The following is a 15,154-nucleotide window of genomic DNA, read 5'->3' as shown; positions in this document are numbered from 1 at the left end:
TTAGATCACACGTCTTGCTGCATCAATAACCATCCCCTCATCCAAGCACTACTTCCTGCGGGGTGCATCCTTCATTGGGTCAAACCGATGGATGTTGGAAGATGCGAGATCTGGGATAAAGCGTAGGTGAGGAAGAACAGTCCAATGACGTTTTGTGAGCTCCTCTCGCCTGTGCAGACTTGAGTGGGGCGTCGCGTTGTCACGAAGAGGGAGAAGAACTTCATTTGCATTTTTGTGGCGATGGTCAAGCAGAAGTCGTTTCTTCAGTTTCTTGAGTGTAGCACAATACACCTTTGATCGCTGAACCGTTAGACAAAAAATCAAACAGAATAATCCATTCAGAGCCCCAGAAGGCCATCTCCAGACTTTATCGGTTGAGTGTGCGGCTTTGACCTTTTTCTTCGGAGGAGAGGCGGTGTGGCACCACTCCATGGATTGTCTTTTCGTTTCCGGTTCGAAGAGATGAAACCATATTTCATCGCCTGTTACGACGAGCGACAAAATATTGTCACGATCGGTCTCGCAACGCTCAAGCGATTCCGCACTGACGATCTTTCGTTGCTCTTTATAGTCTTCTGTTGGGCGATGAGGAACCAGGGGGCATACATCTTTGAGTACCCCAAATGGTGGACGAGTGTGTCAGCACTACCAAAGGAGATGTCCAGTTGAGCACTGAGGTGGTTGATTGTGAATCGTCCATCACCTCCAATGAGAGGGTCCGCCGGCAAGCTGGAGAACGGACAGATTTGCGCGACCTTGTTGGAATGATGACGGGCTGTACGATGTTGGGGCGTGAGCGGAAGACGGCCTAACGGTGTGCGGGACCGTAGCCCAGCTTCATGGAGACGGTTGCGAATGGTCCTCGCCGATACCCCAGGAGCAACAGTGTCCCTAATTTGCTGGGAAGTGGCGGTGCGGTCCCCTACGGCACTGCGTAGGATCCTACGGTCTTGGCGTGCATCCGTGCGTCGCTGCGGTCCGGTCCCAGGTAGACGGGCACGTGCACCTTCCGCCGACCACTGGCGACAACATCGATGTACTGTGGAGACCTCACGCCCCACGTGTTGAGCAATTCGGCGGTACGTCCACTCGGCCTCCCGCATGCCCACTATACGCCATCGCTCAAAGTCCGTCAACTGCACATACGGTTCACGTCCACACTGTCGCGGCATGCTACCAGTGTTAAAGACTGTGATGGAGCTCCGTATGCCACGGCAAACTGGCTGACACTGACGGCGGCGGTGCACAAATGCTGGGCAGCTAGCGCCATTCGACGGCCAACACCGCGGTTCCTGGTGTGTCCGCTGTGCCGTGCGTGTGATCATTGCTTGTACAGCCCTCTCACAGTGTCCGGTGGGTCTGACACACCGGTGTCAATGTGTTCTTTTTTCCATTTCCAGGAGTGTAATTCGTTATTTCAAAAAACAAAATAATAATAATAATAATTTTAACTGTACATTTGGAACTAGTGTTTATCGAGTGTAACACCGAAACAAAATGTTCTACATGGTGTTTCAAAAATGACCGGTATATTTGAAACGGCAATAAAAACTAAACTAGCAGCGATAGAAATACACAGTTTGTTGCAATATGCTTGGGACAACAGTACATTTTCAGTCGGACAAACTTTCGAAATTACAGTAGTTACAATTTTCAACAACAGATGGCGCTGCAAGTGATGTGAAAGATATAGAAGGCAACGCAGTCTGTGGGTGCGCCATTCTGTACGTCGTCTTTCTGCTGTAAGCGTGTGCTGTTCACAACGTGCAAGTGTGCTGTGGACAACATGGTTTATTCCTTAGAACAGAGGATTTTTCTGGTGTTGGAATTCCACCGCCTAAAACACAGTGTTGTTGCGACAAGACCAAGTTTTCAACGGAGGTTTAATGTAACCAAAGGACCGAAAAGCGATACAATAAAGGATCTGTTTGAAAAATTTCAATGGACTGGGAACGTGACGAATGAACGTGCTGGGAAGGCAGGGCGACCGCGTACGGCAACCATAGAGGGCAACGCGCAGCTAGTGCAGCAGGTGATCCAACAGCGGCCTCGGGTTTCCGTTCGCCGTGTTGCAGCTGCGGTCCAAATGACGCCAACGTCCACGTATCGTGTCATGCGCCAGAGTTTACACCTCTATCCATACAAAATTCAAACGCGGCAACCCCACAGCGCCGCTACCATTGCTGCACGAGAGACATTCGCTAACGATATAGTGCACAGGATTGATGACGGCGATATGCATGTGGGCAGCATTTGGTTTACTGACGAAGCTTATTTTTACCTGGACGGCTTCGTCAATAAACAGAACTGGCGCATATAAGGGGAACCGAAAAGCCCCATGTTGCAGTCCCATCGTCCCTGAATCCTCAAAAAGTACTGGTCTGGGCCGCCATTTCTTCCAAAGGAATCTTTGGCCCATTTTTCAGATCCGAAACGATTACTGAATCATGCTATCTGGACATTCTTCGTGAATTTGTGGCAGTACAAACTGCCTTAGACGACACCTCGAACACCTCGTGGTTTATGCAAGATGGTGCCCCGCCACATCGCACGGCCGACGTCTTTAATTTCCTGAATGAATATTTCGATGATCGTGTGATTGCTTTGGGCTATCCGAAACATACAGGAGGCGGCGTGGATTGGCCTCCCTATTCGCCAGACATGAACCCCTGTGACTTCTTTCTGTCGGGACACTTGAAAGACCAGGTGTAGCGCCAGAATCCAGAAACAATTGAACAGCTGAAGCAGTACATCTCATCTGCATGTGAAGCCATTCCGCCAGACACGTTGTCAAAGGTTTCGGGTAATTTCATTCGGAGACTACGCCATATTATTCCTACGCATGGTGGATATGTGGAAAATATCGTACTATAGAGTTTCCCAGACCGCAGCGCCATCTGTTGTTGACAATTGTAACTACTGTAATTTCGAAAGTTTGTCTGCCTGAAAATGTACTGTTGTCCCAAGCATATTGCAACAAACGGTGTATTTCTATCGCTGCTCGTTTAGTTTGTATTGCCGTTTCAAATATACCGGTCATTTTTGAAACACCCTATATAAAGTGATTCCTTTTCATACATTTTAGCTTGTAATATAACTTAATGTGTACAAAATTATATGAAAGTTTTCAAAAAAGCAACTGATATAATACTGACGTGTCCAAAATTCGAAAAATAATACTAGTACCGACAACTACTATTGAGGAAAAGTAATGCTAAAGGAGGATGTTCCGTTACTGTGATAACCCCGGATGTGTGTCTTGATTGGCTACCAGGCCAATAGAACAAGGGGGGAGATTCAATGAGTGGAGGATAGTTCGATTGTTTTTTACAACGTGGAGTGTTTTTTTTTCCCTTGGTGGAAAGGAAAATGTTTGTGATTTTGCTTCTTGGCCTTCTGGTCCTCCCCTGGTGGAGAACTTCAGGTATTCCCCTAGTGGCTGAGAGATGTGATCTGCAACTTATGAGGGGTGGCCTAAGAGCCAGTGGCAGTTTCCAACTGCACTATACTGACAGTGGAACCGCACATCTTCTCGGACGTATCGTGAGACGTGAGGGTGAACGTATTCATCCCGAGTCCGCCGTCTGACATTTGACATTTCCAGCATGCTCCGTTGCGCCTGTGAGTTAAATTGGTTTGGCCGGACCAGTAAACGATTACACCTCTGCCGGAATTTCAGGGCTCTGATAGGGAAGGTTCCCGCCGTCTAATAATCAGAACGCCAGTCTGTGTAGTTTGCATATTTTTGTGGACTTTTCCGAACGTTACAGCTGTCGCAGCTCGCCGCTCCTCGCCAAAAGCGTGCCGTTTTATGCTGAAATGCTGAATCAGGGTGAATGGAAAAGTACTGCAGCACCAGCGTAGAGTTTTTCAATGATTCTCACAGCTCCCTGTTCTCCATGAACCATAGTTTGCGGTGTACTTAATCGTAGTTGATTGAATAGAATTGGGCCTCACAGTGGATTCATGTAAACGAAGTCAGATTGCGTTGTAAAGGGAATTAATTCAGGGGTGAATTTTTTTCGCTTCCACCCCAATGAATGCTTTGCCATACAAGAACCACTCATTTTCTGATTTTTTCTTTCATTTTCTTTTTAAGATTTATGAGCTCACTGTAGGTATAAAAGGATGAATAAAATCTTGTCATTACCTTTGTAAACTTAAATGCGCCCCTGTTCTCATTCATATACCCTCAACTATCCACCGTTTTTTATTTTTTGCGGTAATACATGGGTACACCAGCAATTCAACAATCAGTCTCATTAAATTAGTTAATTTTATTATTAATTTGAGTTTTGAAAGTGACCGCAGACATAGGCAACGAAAGTGCCACGAGTAAATTCACTAATTTCATAAATAAAAAGTTAAGGACGTAGCTAACGATATGAAGGTACTGAGAAGATAATACTTTTCTTCACGTAAAGACAATAATGTTTACCATCACTCAGGGGTATAAGTATGATTAAAACAAGCGACGGCTTACACCGTTAATGTTTACAGAGTGTATAAATGATCTAGTAGAAAGCGTCGGATGTTCTTTAAAATAGTCAGCATATGGTGCGGTTGTCTACAACAAAGTAGCAACGCCAGGAGACAATATCGATTTGCAGAGGATTGATGATTGGTGCAGTTGACCCTGAACGTAAATACATGTAACGTATTGCGCATACACAGTAAAAGAAAGCCACTGCTGTACAACTACACTATTGATGAGAAACAGCTGGAAACAGTATCTAGCGAAGAACATCTAGGAGCAGCTATCCAGAGAGACCACATAAAACAAATAGTAGGCAAAGCAGATGCCAGAGAGATTCATAGGAATATTTTTAAGGAAGTCGCTTGTTTGACCGATTCTTGAGTAGTGTTCATTATCAGATCCTTACCAGGTATGTCTGAAGGAAGAGATAGAGAAGATCCAATGAAGAGCGGCGCTTTCAGTCAAGAGACCGGTTAGTCGGAACGAGAGCGTTTCCGATATTCTGAAGAAACTCCATTGGCAGTAGTCGTTAAAAGGGGGCGTTGTGCAATACGGACAGGTTCACTACTGAAATTATGAGAGAGAATTTCCCAGGAAGAGTCGGACAACATGTTGTTTTCTCCTACACATACCTCACATAGTGACCATGAAGAGAAATTTCGAGAAATTAGGGCCAATACAGAGGCTTCTTCCTACGCGCCATTCGCGAATGGAACAGGGTGAGGGGGTTGGGGGGGGGGGGGGGGAGAAATCAGTTGGCGGGTACCAGAAGTACTCTCCGCCACAAGCCATTAGGTAGCTGACAGAGGTAGAAACTACTCGTATAGGTACGCTGCTACAGTAAGACATTGCGGAAGAACCAATGAGATTATCATGAATGAATCCACCCTGCACTTTGAGGCTGAACCTCTGTTGATGTCTGACTTGCAGCACTTCATAAGGATTTTCATAAGCCCAGGTGTGAGTGTTATGATAACTGAAGAACTCAAGAAGTGAAAATCGAGCCTCATCAGTGAATAAGGTACGTTTCAAGAACTGCTGAAACACAGCACGCTCGTCTAACACGCATTGGCAGATACTTATTCTTGGCTGAAAGTCTGCGTCTGCCGCTGAAGGTAATGTGGATACAGACCAGCTACTGTATAGAGTAGAAAGGCTTACGGAGTATCGACAACGATGAACCAAAACACTATGACCACATGCTGAAGAGCCTGTTGGACCACTTTTGAAATGCGACTTTGAGTGTCATGGATTCGGCTAGTCCTTAGCAGGTTTCCAGAGGTATGTGACACCACGTGTCTAAGCACAGGTCACGTGAATCCGGTAAATTAAAGGCCGGTAGCTTTTGAGCGCGGATCTGACGCGTAACAGTGTCCCAGATGTGTTCCATGTGGTTCGTGTCAGTCGAATTTGTTGGGCAAGACGTCAACGTGAGCTCACTGTCCTCCTCAAACCACTGCAGCACGATTCTGCTCTAGTGAGACGGACACTTATCCATCTAGCAGATGCCATCGCTGTCGGGGTGACATGAGGCGTGAAGAGTTGCACGTTGTCCGCAATAATAGACACGTACTCCAGAGCTGTAATGGTGCCATCGAGTACTACCACAGGTCGTTCAATTGGATGACGGCGCATCCGCACACTTCTATCAACTTTTGTAAAAAGAAGTGCGAGTCATTCGACTAGGCAACACGTTTCCATTGATCCGCGGTTCAAGCTCTGTCATCCCATGCTCACTACAATTGCAGTTGACGATAATCTTGATAATGTTGAGCCCACAGCTGACATTAATGTTAATGAGAAATGAATAACACCTCTGCTGTATTTTTGCATATTTATTGTGTTACGACCGGTTTCCTTTCTTTGACATCTTCATGTCGCCGAACTGTTTTGCTATGTCCTGACTTCTGCACAACTCAGCACCCTGAAGACGTTAAAGAAACGAAACTGCCCGTAACATCTACATCTATATACTCTGCAATTCACACTTAAGTGCTTGGCAGAAGGTTAATCGTGTCACTTTTGATACTACTTCTCTACCATTCCACTTTCGAATGTCGCATGGGAAAAAGGAACACCTAAACCTTTCCGTTCAGGCTCTGATTTCTCTTAATTTATTATGATGATCATTTTTCCTGACGCAGGTGGGTGTCAACAAAATATTTTCGCATTCGGAAGAGAAAGTTGGTGATCGCCGCAAAGAACTGCCACCCCAACTCACCTATCATATCAATGACACTCTCACCCCTGTTGTGCGGTAACACGAGACGAGCTGCCCTCCTTTGCACTTTTTCGATGTCCTCCGTCAATCCTACCAGGTAAGGATCCCATACCACGAAGCAATATTCCAGCAGAGGACGGACAAGTATAATGTAGGCTGTCTCTTTAGTGGGTATGTCGCATCTTCTAAGTGTTCTGCCAACAAAGCGCAGTCTTTGTTTCGCCTTCCCCACACTATTATCTATGTGGTCTTTCCAATTTAAGTTTCTCGTAATTGTAATTCCCAGGTATTCAGCCGAATTCACAGCCCTTAGATTTGTGCTATTTATCGTATACCCAAAATTTATCGGATTTCTTTTAGTACCCATGTGGATGACCTCGCACTTTTCTTTGTTTAGTGCCGTTTGCCACTTTTCGCACCATACAGAAATTCTCTCTATATCATTTTGTAATTGGAATTGATCGTCTGATGATTTTACTACACGGTAAATTACAGCGTCATATGCAAACAATCTACGGGGGCTGCTCAGATTATCACCTAGATCTTTTATGTAAATCAGGAACAGCAGAAGGCCTATGACACTACCTTGCGGAACGCCAGATATCACTTATGTTGTACTCGATGATTTACCGTCTATTTCTACGAACTGTGACCTCTCTGAGAGGAAATCACGAATCCAGTCACACAACTGAGACGACACAATAAGTGTTCTGAGGTACGCATAATATTCTGGTCACTCTGTAAATTCTGTTTCTTACGTAAATATCGATATGCATAACGCACAGAGATCAATACCACGTAGGTGAGTAACCTTTGACTATTACTACGATACTTTGTGTTGCTAAACCGCTTCTGCCTGAGGGCACTAGCAAAGTTACACACATTCTAAGTTCAGCAATGTTGAATAGCGGACGAATTTCGAAGAATGGTAGTAAATTTTCCTGATGAGTGTGAAATGAGATTGGTGGAATGGAATATGATTATTTTTGATACAGTTACGGGGAGAGAAGTTAAAGATATTATTTTTGAGGTTTTCTGGAATTCTGATAGATTAAGGCAAGCATGCACTCAAGCGCATAGCATTGTTTTGTACTACTGAGACAGTAATAACGAAGCTCAGATAGTACGACGTTCACATGAATTACTGTAATGGGAAGATGGGATTTCTTTTGCTTAAAGTTATTTCTTAAAGTCATGTTATTCAAATTCTACTGTGAAGATTCAGTTGATTTTTAAAGCATTACTTTTGAATATAGAGTTTCTTTGAATTTTGTCAGAAGTCATTAGTCACTACTTAAAATTCCCAAACTTCATTCAGATTATTATATACGTTCGCACATTCCACTTCGTAGTACGGAATTTTCAGTCGCCATTTTCGTTGTTGCTTTGGTGCTTTACGTTGTGCGCGGCTTTCGAGAAATCTGCAGAAATGTTTGTTAAGACATGAGGTACGTGAAAATACATTTGGGGCCAGAAATTTCTTTGCTGGTTCAGTTGAGCATTTGTTTCAGAAGTCAGGTTACATTCAGGGTGTTACTGCATTTTTTTAGAAACAGCCTCAGTCAGTGGAGAGTGCTGAGCAAATCATATTAAGTCTTTGTACGAGGGTTATCCGAAAAGTAAGGTCAGAACGGTAGTGAAATGGAAATCATGGTGAAAATCAAATAGGTTTTATTTGTAACAGTTACCTACACCTTCCAGCTACTTCTCTACATAGTCGCCGCTCCAACTTGAACATTGGTCGTAGAGTTGTACAAACTTTCCAATATCCTCGTCACAGAAGGCAGCCGCCTGTGCTTTCCGCCAATCCTGTATGCTGGTCAACAGCTCGTCGTCTATAAGAAAATTTTTCTTCATAGTCAGCGGTTCGTGAGATCAGAGATGAATCCCAGTGGGGAGGCAATTATGGGCTGTGTGGTTGGTGATCAAACCCATAGGAAACGCTGCAGGACCACCTTCATTGCCCCTGCGCTGTTCGGTAGAGAGTTGTTGTGAATAAGGAAACACATGACAGTTATGTTATGTGGGTTACAGAACACAAGGCGAAATCTCTCACCAGGCTCTAATTTTTTGGCAGAAGACACCATTTTCTAGGCGAATTTACCTGCTCACTGTGTGCTCAGAAATGAAAATAACGACGTGACGTGATCTACGGGCATAGTAGGGACACTGCCAAACACATCTGTGCAAAGCTTCATCGGATTTTTTACTGTGGCTTCCATTTCACATCCGATCGGACCTTACTTTCCGAACAGCCCTCGAACAATTCAGTACAGTCAGAGTTTTGCACAGTACAGGAGTTAGGAATCAGCCTGTTTGGATATCATTTTTTAGAAGTTTCACTAAGATAGAGAGAAGCAGACAAGCGGTTAAGTTACAGTTTGTAAAAATACAGCTGAGGTGGTTTTCATTCATCATTAACGCATCTGACGATGTCATTCGATTAACATGAGAACACGCAGGGGTCATCTGCTGCGAACTCAATGTTCGACAATAAGGGCTGAGCGCTTGTGTATGCACCAACACAGTACTCTGTCCTCAAATCTGCCACAGATCGGCACCTATCCTACTTTACAGACAAGCTTCCGACCTCCGCGTTCTAATATTATGAAGCTTGGACACCCGGCACCTTGTCCCCTGCTCATGGTCTCACCATCCCTGAACGACAATGCTCCCGACACTAGCACAAGGAGAGTCCAGAATGAGATTTTCACTCTGCAGCGGAGTGTGCGCTGATATGAAACTTCCTGGCAGATTAGGAGACGAGGTACTGGCAGAAGTAAGGCTGTGAGGAGGGGCCGTGTGTCGTGCTTGGGTAGCTCAGTTGATATAGCACTTGCCCGCGAAAGGCAAAAGTCCCGAGTTCGAGTCTCGGTCCGGCACACAGTTTTAATGTGCCAGGAAGTTTCACAAGAAGAGTCGACGTGCTTCGCCGTCTACAGGGTTCTCGTTACCAGGCGCTGGGCCATAGCAACCTGCCCTTTGTCAGAGTCGCTTTCATCAGTGGATGTCAACATTTGCGGCCCACATCGTCTCTAGACTGATTCCCTATCGACTCTGTTCCGTTTATATGAGAAAGACGTTCAATAAATAATGTAACACATTTTTTCCTCTGCTAATTTCAGTTGAAAGAAATGCGGAATTTGTTGTGAGACATCATGTCAAAGTATTTACAAATTTAGATCAATTTAAAATGCCTAATTCGTATACACATACATTTACAGACTTTTAGTTAGAGACAATCATTAGATTTACTCCTGGTATACGATACTTTTTTTACAAATAACTTGTTAAATAATGTAATGCAACACTGTTCACTCATATCTCAATATCAGTCACTGCACACACTATACACACATTTTTTCATAACACTTCACTCACTATACACACAAACACGGACATATACACACACACACACAACCACACTGGTGATCTCTGGGCCATTTTCTGTACCACAACTTCCCGTTTGCTATCCTGAGAAACTGAGTCAGCATCCCTCCATAATGAGTGAGATGTTGAACTCAGAAAGAGGAGGAGGTCTTAGTATTTTGCTATGCCTAGCTTGGGGGTAAGTATTTCTAGAAAGGAAAAAAGAAGGGAAAAGACATAAGCTGATGGTGTTATGTGGAATGTTGGATTTTTTGTAATAATAATAATAATAATTATTATTATTATTATTATTATAACTATTATTATTATTATTATTTATTTGTATAACTTTTTTATCAAACCCCTATTCCGTTTTAGGTAACTAATCCTTCAACGTATAAAATGTATTGCGTAACAAGTACTTTCTAGCTGCCTTTTTAAATAAGTGTATTTTTGCAATTTCTTACTTTCTTTTGGTAATTTATTGTACAGTTTTAGTCCTTGTTTGAAAATACTGTTTTGAGTTTTATGTTTTTTGTTGTTTTTTTGTTTTTGTTCTTTTGTAAATGTAAGTTGAGTCTCTCTCTTGTTGCATGGTTATGGACAGAGCTGTTTGTGCAGTGATTACCAATGTTATTTTTGATGTGTACAACTGACTGGTAAATGTATTCACATGGAGCATTTAAAATCCCCAGTGTTTTGCACAGATGTTTACAATGAGCTCGACTAGTATTTTTGGTTATTATTCTTATGGCTCTTTTCTGGAGTTTGAAAATTGTGTTCATATTTTGTGCATTTGTTCCCCAAAAAAGAATGCCATAGATAAGGAATTGACTGTACATATGAATAATATGTAACTAAAAGACTGTGCTTGTTACACACTGATGATGCGATTGTAAGGGCATAACATTCTGATGATATTCAGTTTGCGAGTAAAAATTGTGTGTTCACACCACTTCAATGAAGAATCAATATTCATTCCTAGACATTTTGCATTTGTTACACAGTCTATAGAAGTGCCATCTACATTTAATGTGTCATTTTCCCTCTTCAACCTGAAATTCGTGCCATTAGTTTACTTTATATTCAATGCCACTTTATTGCTTATTGACCAATCATAAACTTTCTTGAGAGTTCCATTTGCTTTCTCGGCAAGGAGTTCACTAATTTTCTCAGTGACTACAATATTGCTGCCGCTAGAACGGAGGTTATATTGAAAAATAGCATTTTGTAGCCAAAAGAGTGAGGAATAATATCCTGTTTTGGAATCCTGAACTAAACCAAGCTGCCTGCAGAGAAAAGAATGTGTTGCGTTTCTTACTGAACTCCCTAGTACTTTCCTTAGCACTTACGCGTTCCTTACGTCACCCGGGGGCGACAGGCAACATGGTATTTCGGCTGATCAGTATGAAGATACACGTGTAAATGTAGTTGTGGGTCAGAAACAGTTTGCACCATTAGCAGGAGGCCACGAACAGCCACGGTTTAGCTCCAGCCAACGTAAAGAGCAGTTATTCTAACCTTCATGGACGCCAGTGCTACCTCAGTTATGCAACACCTGCCACAGACGACCTTTCTCCTGGGCGTCTCGTGCAGTCTAGCCGCAAATGACACACAACTGCCGGCCTATTGCTGCAGTTCCCTCTGGAATACTGACGTTACATTTGTGCTTCACAAGACGTTCTGCAAACTAATGTCCGCATCTTGTTGTAAAATAACGAACGAACTTTGATCACTTCTGCAAATTGCTTCATCAGCGACTGAAATACTACTGGAGCAATGCTAAATTGACACAGTGTGCTTTCTCCTGCCCCTCTTGCCATTGTCTCACGGTTGACAACATTCATTCGCAGCATCTACGCAAATTCCGCAGCCCACTGCAGAGACCTTGAAGGAGGGTACAGCGTACCAGCATTATGTTTGCTTCATTATAATTCCACCCTTGGACCACAATGTTTATTTGCAATAAGGTATTATTTTATATTGAGAGAGGGTAAATTTCTATCTAAATAACTCCGTTTCCGCCCGGAACTCTATTGTCTTCCTCTCGTGACCGCTACACGTGGTTCAAATTGGTGGCAGAAAACTGGTTCACAACCGCGTTCGAATATTGGTTCTCCAAACTTACCCAACAGACCCATGTCGGATTCCCATTTAAGTTCGCTGAGCATTTCTGTTACACTTCCGTATGGGTTATACCTACATTTTGCGTTCCTGCTTCCGTCTCTCTGTATTCGTTCGGTGTATGTTGCCATTCCCACCTGGAACAATATTCTCGAATTGGTCGCTATAGCTGGAAGTATGTGATTTACATTACAGGTGTACCGCACTTTCCCAGAACCATTCCAAAAACTCTAAAGTGTTCCGTCCGCCTTCCTTAATACTGAGTTTATGTGATCATCCACTTTCATTTTTTCTGAGTCATCAGTCTTTTGAATGGTTTTATGCGACCCACCACAAATTTCTTTCTTGTGTCAAATTCTTCATTTCAGAGTATCGCTTGCTTACTGAGACATCGATTTTTTGTTGGATATCTTCCAATATCTCTCTTCCCCTACAGTTTTTTCACTCTCCATTTTCTTTTTGAACTAGATGTCTTTAACACATGACCTATCATTCTGTCCCTTCTTTATGCCAGTTTTTCCCACATATATTCCTTTTTTAACCGATTCTGCGGAGAACCTCTTCATTTCTTATCTTCTGTAGCACCACATGTCAATTGTTTCAATTCCCTTTTTTTCGAACTTCTGCATAGTCCATGATTACACGTTAAATATGTGCAGGGTGAGTTACAATCTATTTCCACCTACAATAACTCCGAAAGTATGATAGGGCTCAAAAGTTCGTGGGACAAAGGTTGCATAGGAAAACGGGGGCTGTAATACGACGTTGGTTTGTTGTTGCTAGGTGGGGCCGCTTCAGAAATATGGGATGCTATAGTTTGGTACTTATTTTCTGATAGCGGCTATCGAGACGAATCCAGTGATTTTAACAGTAAAGTCTTTGAAACTCAACGATGGACGCAAAGCTGGCATGAACGTCCATTTACTGAAGGTGTTCGAAGTGATGACCATTGGTATCAATGCAGTGCTCCAATTATCTTATTATGGATTGAGTAATATTCCTTATCACACCAGCACTTATCGAAGCACATGCTCTGACAGTTCTCTCTCGCATATCTTCAGGTGTAGTCGGAACGTCTTTATAAAGAATGTCTTTTACGAATCACCAGAAGAAAAAATCCAGAGGCGTCAAGTCTGGCGAATGAGCCGGCCACGGCGTGTAGGGTCAGTGCGTTGATGATATCTTTCAGCGTATTAGTCTCTAGCTCCCACTGAATTTCGTAGCATTCTCCGTAAATGAGAAGCATATCGACTTGTTCTTCGAAGGAATACATCATTCACATTCGCTTGATTCGACGATACTAGTCTTACCGTTCCTATTAGAGTTGTATTGCGAAACCGTCGAATGGTGTTTACATGTTAGTGGCATGTTCGATGGATGCGCCGTATTTGGCGAATATTTACCATTTGCACGATATGAGAAAGAATTGTCAGAGCATGTGCTTCGATAAGTGCTGAAGTGATAAGGAATTCCACTCAATCCATGATAAGGAGATTGCAGCACTTCATTGATACCAATGATCATCACTTCGAACACCTTCTGTAAATGGACGTTCATACCACCTTTTTGACCTTCGTTGACCTTCAAAGACCTTACTGTTACATATCATTGGATTTGTCTCGATATCCGCTATCAGAAAATAAGTACCAAACTATAGCATCTCATTTAAAAAAATAAATTTGACCATTTGTCTCTGACGCGACCCCAGCTAGCAACAAAAAACCAACATCATATCATGGCCCTCATTGTCCATGCAGCATTTGTTCAGCAAACTTTTCAGCTACTATCATACTTTCGTAGTTATTGTAAGTGGCAATAATTAGTGACTCAACCTTCTTATATATATATATATATATATATATATATATATATATATATATATATATATATATATATATATATATTAATTAGCGTGTGGCAAGTACAAATCACGTTTATAGAGAAATAAGCTACTACAATAACTTTATAACTTTGGCACCTGGCCTGTGGTGATGCTGATCCTTCCCATTCCACTTTCCAGCGTTCTTCAAGACAGAAACCATTTTCCTTCAGATCTTTGGCCCTTATAAGAGGTGGATGTCTAGAGCGCAATCTATCTCTGTCAATGCCATTGCTCAAAGCGTGAATCGGAAGTTGCAGGTTGTCTTGTATTTTTTTTAAATTCTCTTCGTAAGTGAGATGGCGGTATGTGGCTCAGTACAGGTAGTCAGTGAATGGGGGTTGATTTTATTGTACCTGAAATAATCCTCATAGTTTGGTTCAGTACTATGTCCACCGTGTTAGTGTGAGCGCTCTTTAGCCAAACAGGGAAACAGTACTCTGCCGCCGAGCAGATAAGTCCCAAAGCAGAGCATCGCAAGGTAGAGGCGGAGGAGCCACAGCTGGTATCACATAGTTTCTGAATGATATTGTTCCTAGTACGGATTTTTGCAGCAGTGTTGATGAGGTGTTGTTTGTAGCTCAGGGTTCTATCTAATGTCACTCCCAGGTATTTTTGATTTTTATTATAAGGCAGAATATTGTTATCAAAATATATCTTAAGGCGTCTTTTAGCCAATTTATTATTCAGGTGGAAACACATAGCCTCAATTTTAGTTGGACTAGGTTGTAGTCTCCATTCACGAAAGTACTTTCCCAGCAAGGACAAGTCGCTTGGCAGGACAGTCTGGGCCATAGCTACAAAACATCGAGATATGGAGCATACTGCTGCGAGTGTAGTGAATTGTTTCCTACTAAAGATTTATACTTTTTAAGTTCCTTTTCAACTTTTATGGCATGAGCTCGATCCACTGGAGCTCTAGAGGTTTTACTGACGTGCGGCCGCAACTGTGTTTGGAGAAATAGAGCTGGTTGGTCGTTGGTTCCTGCTACTGCCACCAAGCTTCCGAAGTAGCGACCACGCCTTTCTGCTTGATTTTGTGAAGTCCATTTCCTCAACAGTCTCTATCCATTTAGTGCGCCTG

The sequence above is a fragment of the Schistocerca gregaria genome, chromosome 2 (assembly GCF_023897955.1).
Source record: "Schistocerca gregaria isolate iqSchGreg1 chromosome 2, iqSchGreg1.2, whole genome shotgun sequence".
Lineage (NCBI taxonomy): Eukaryota > Metazoa > Arthropoda > Insecta > Orthoptera > Acrididae > Schistocerca > Schistocerca gregaria.
This window is presented reverse-complemented; position numbering follows the sequence as displayed.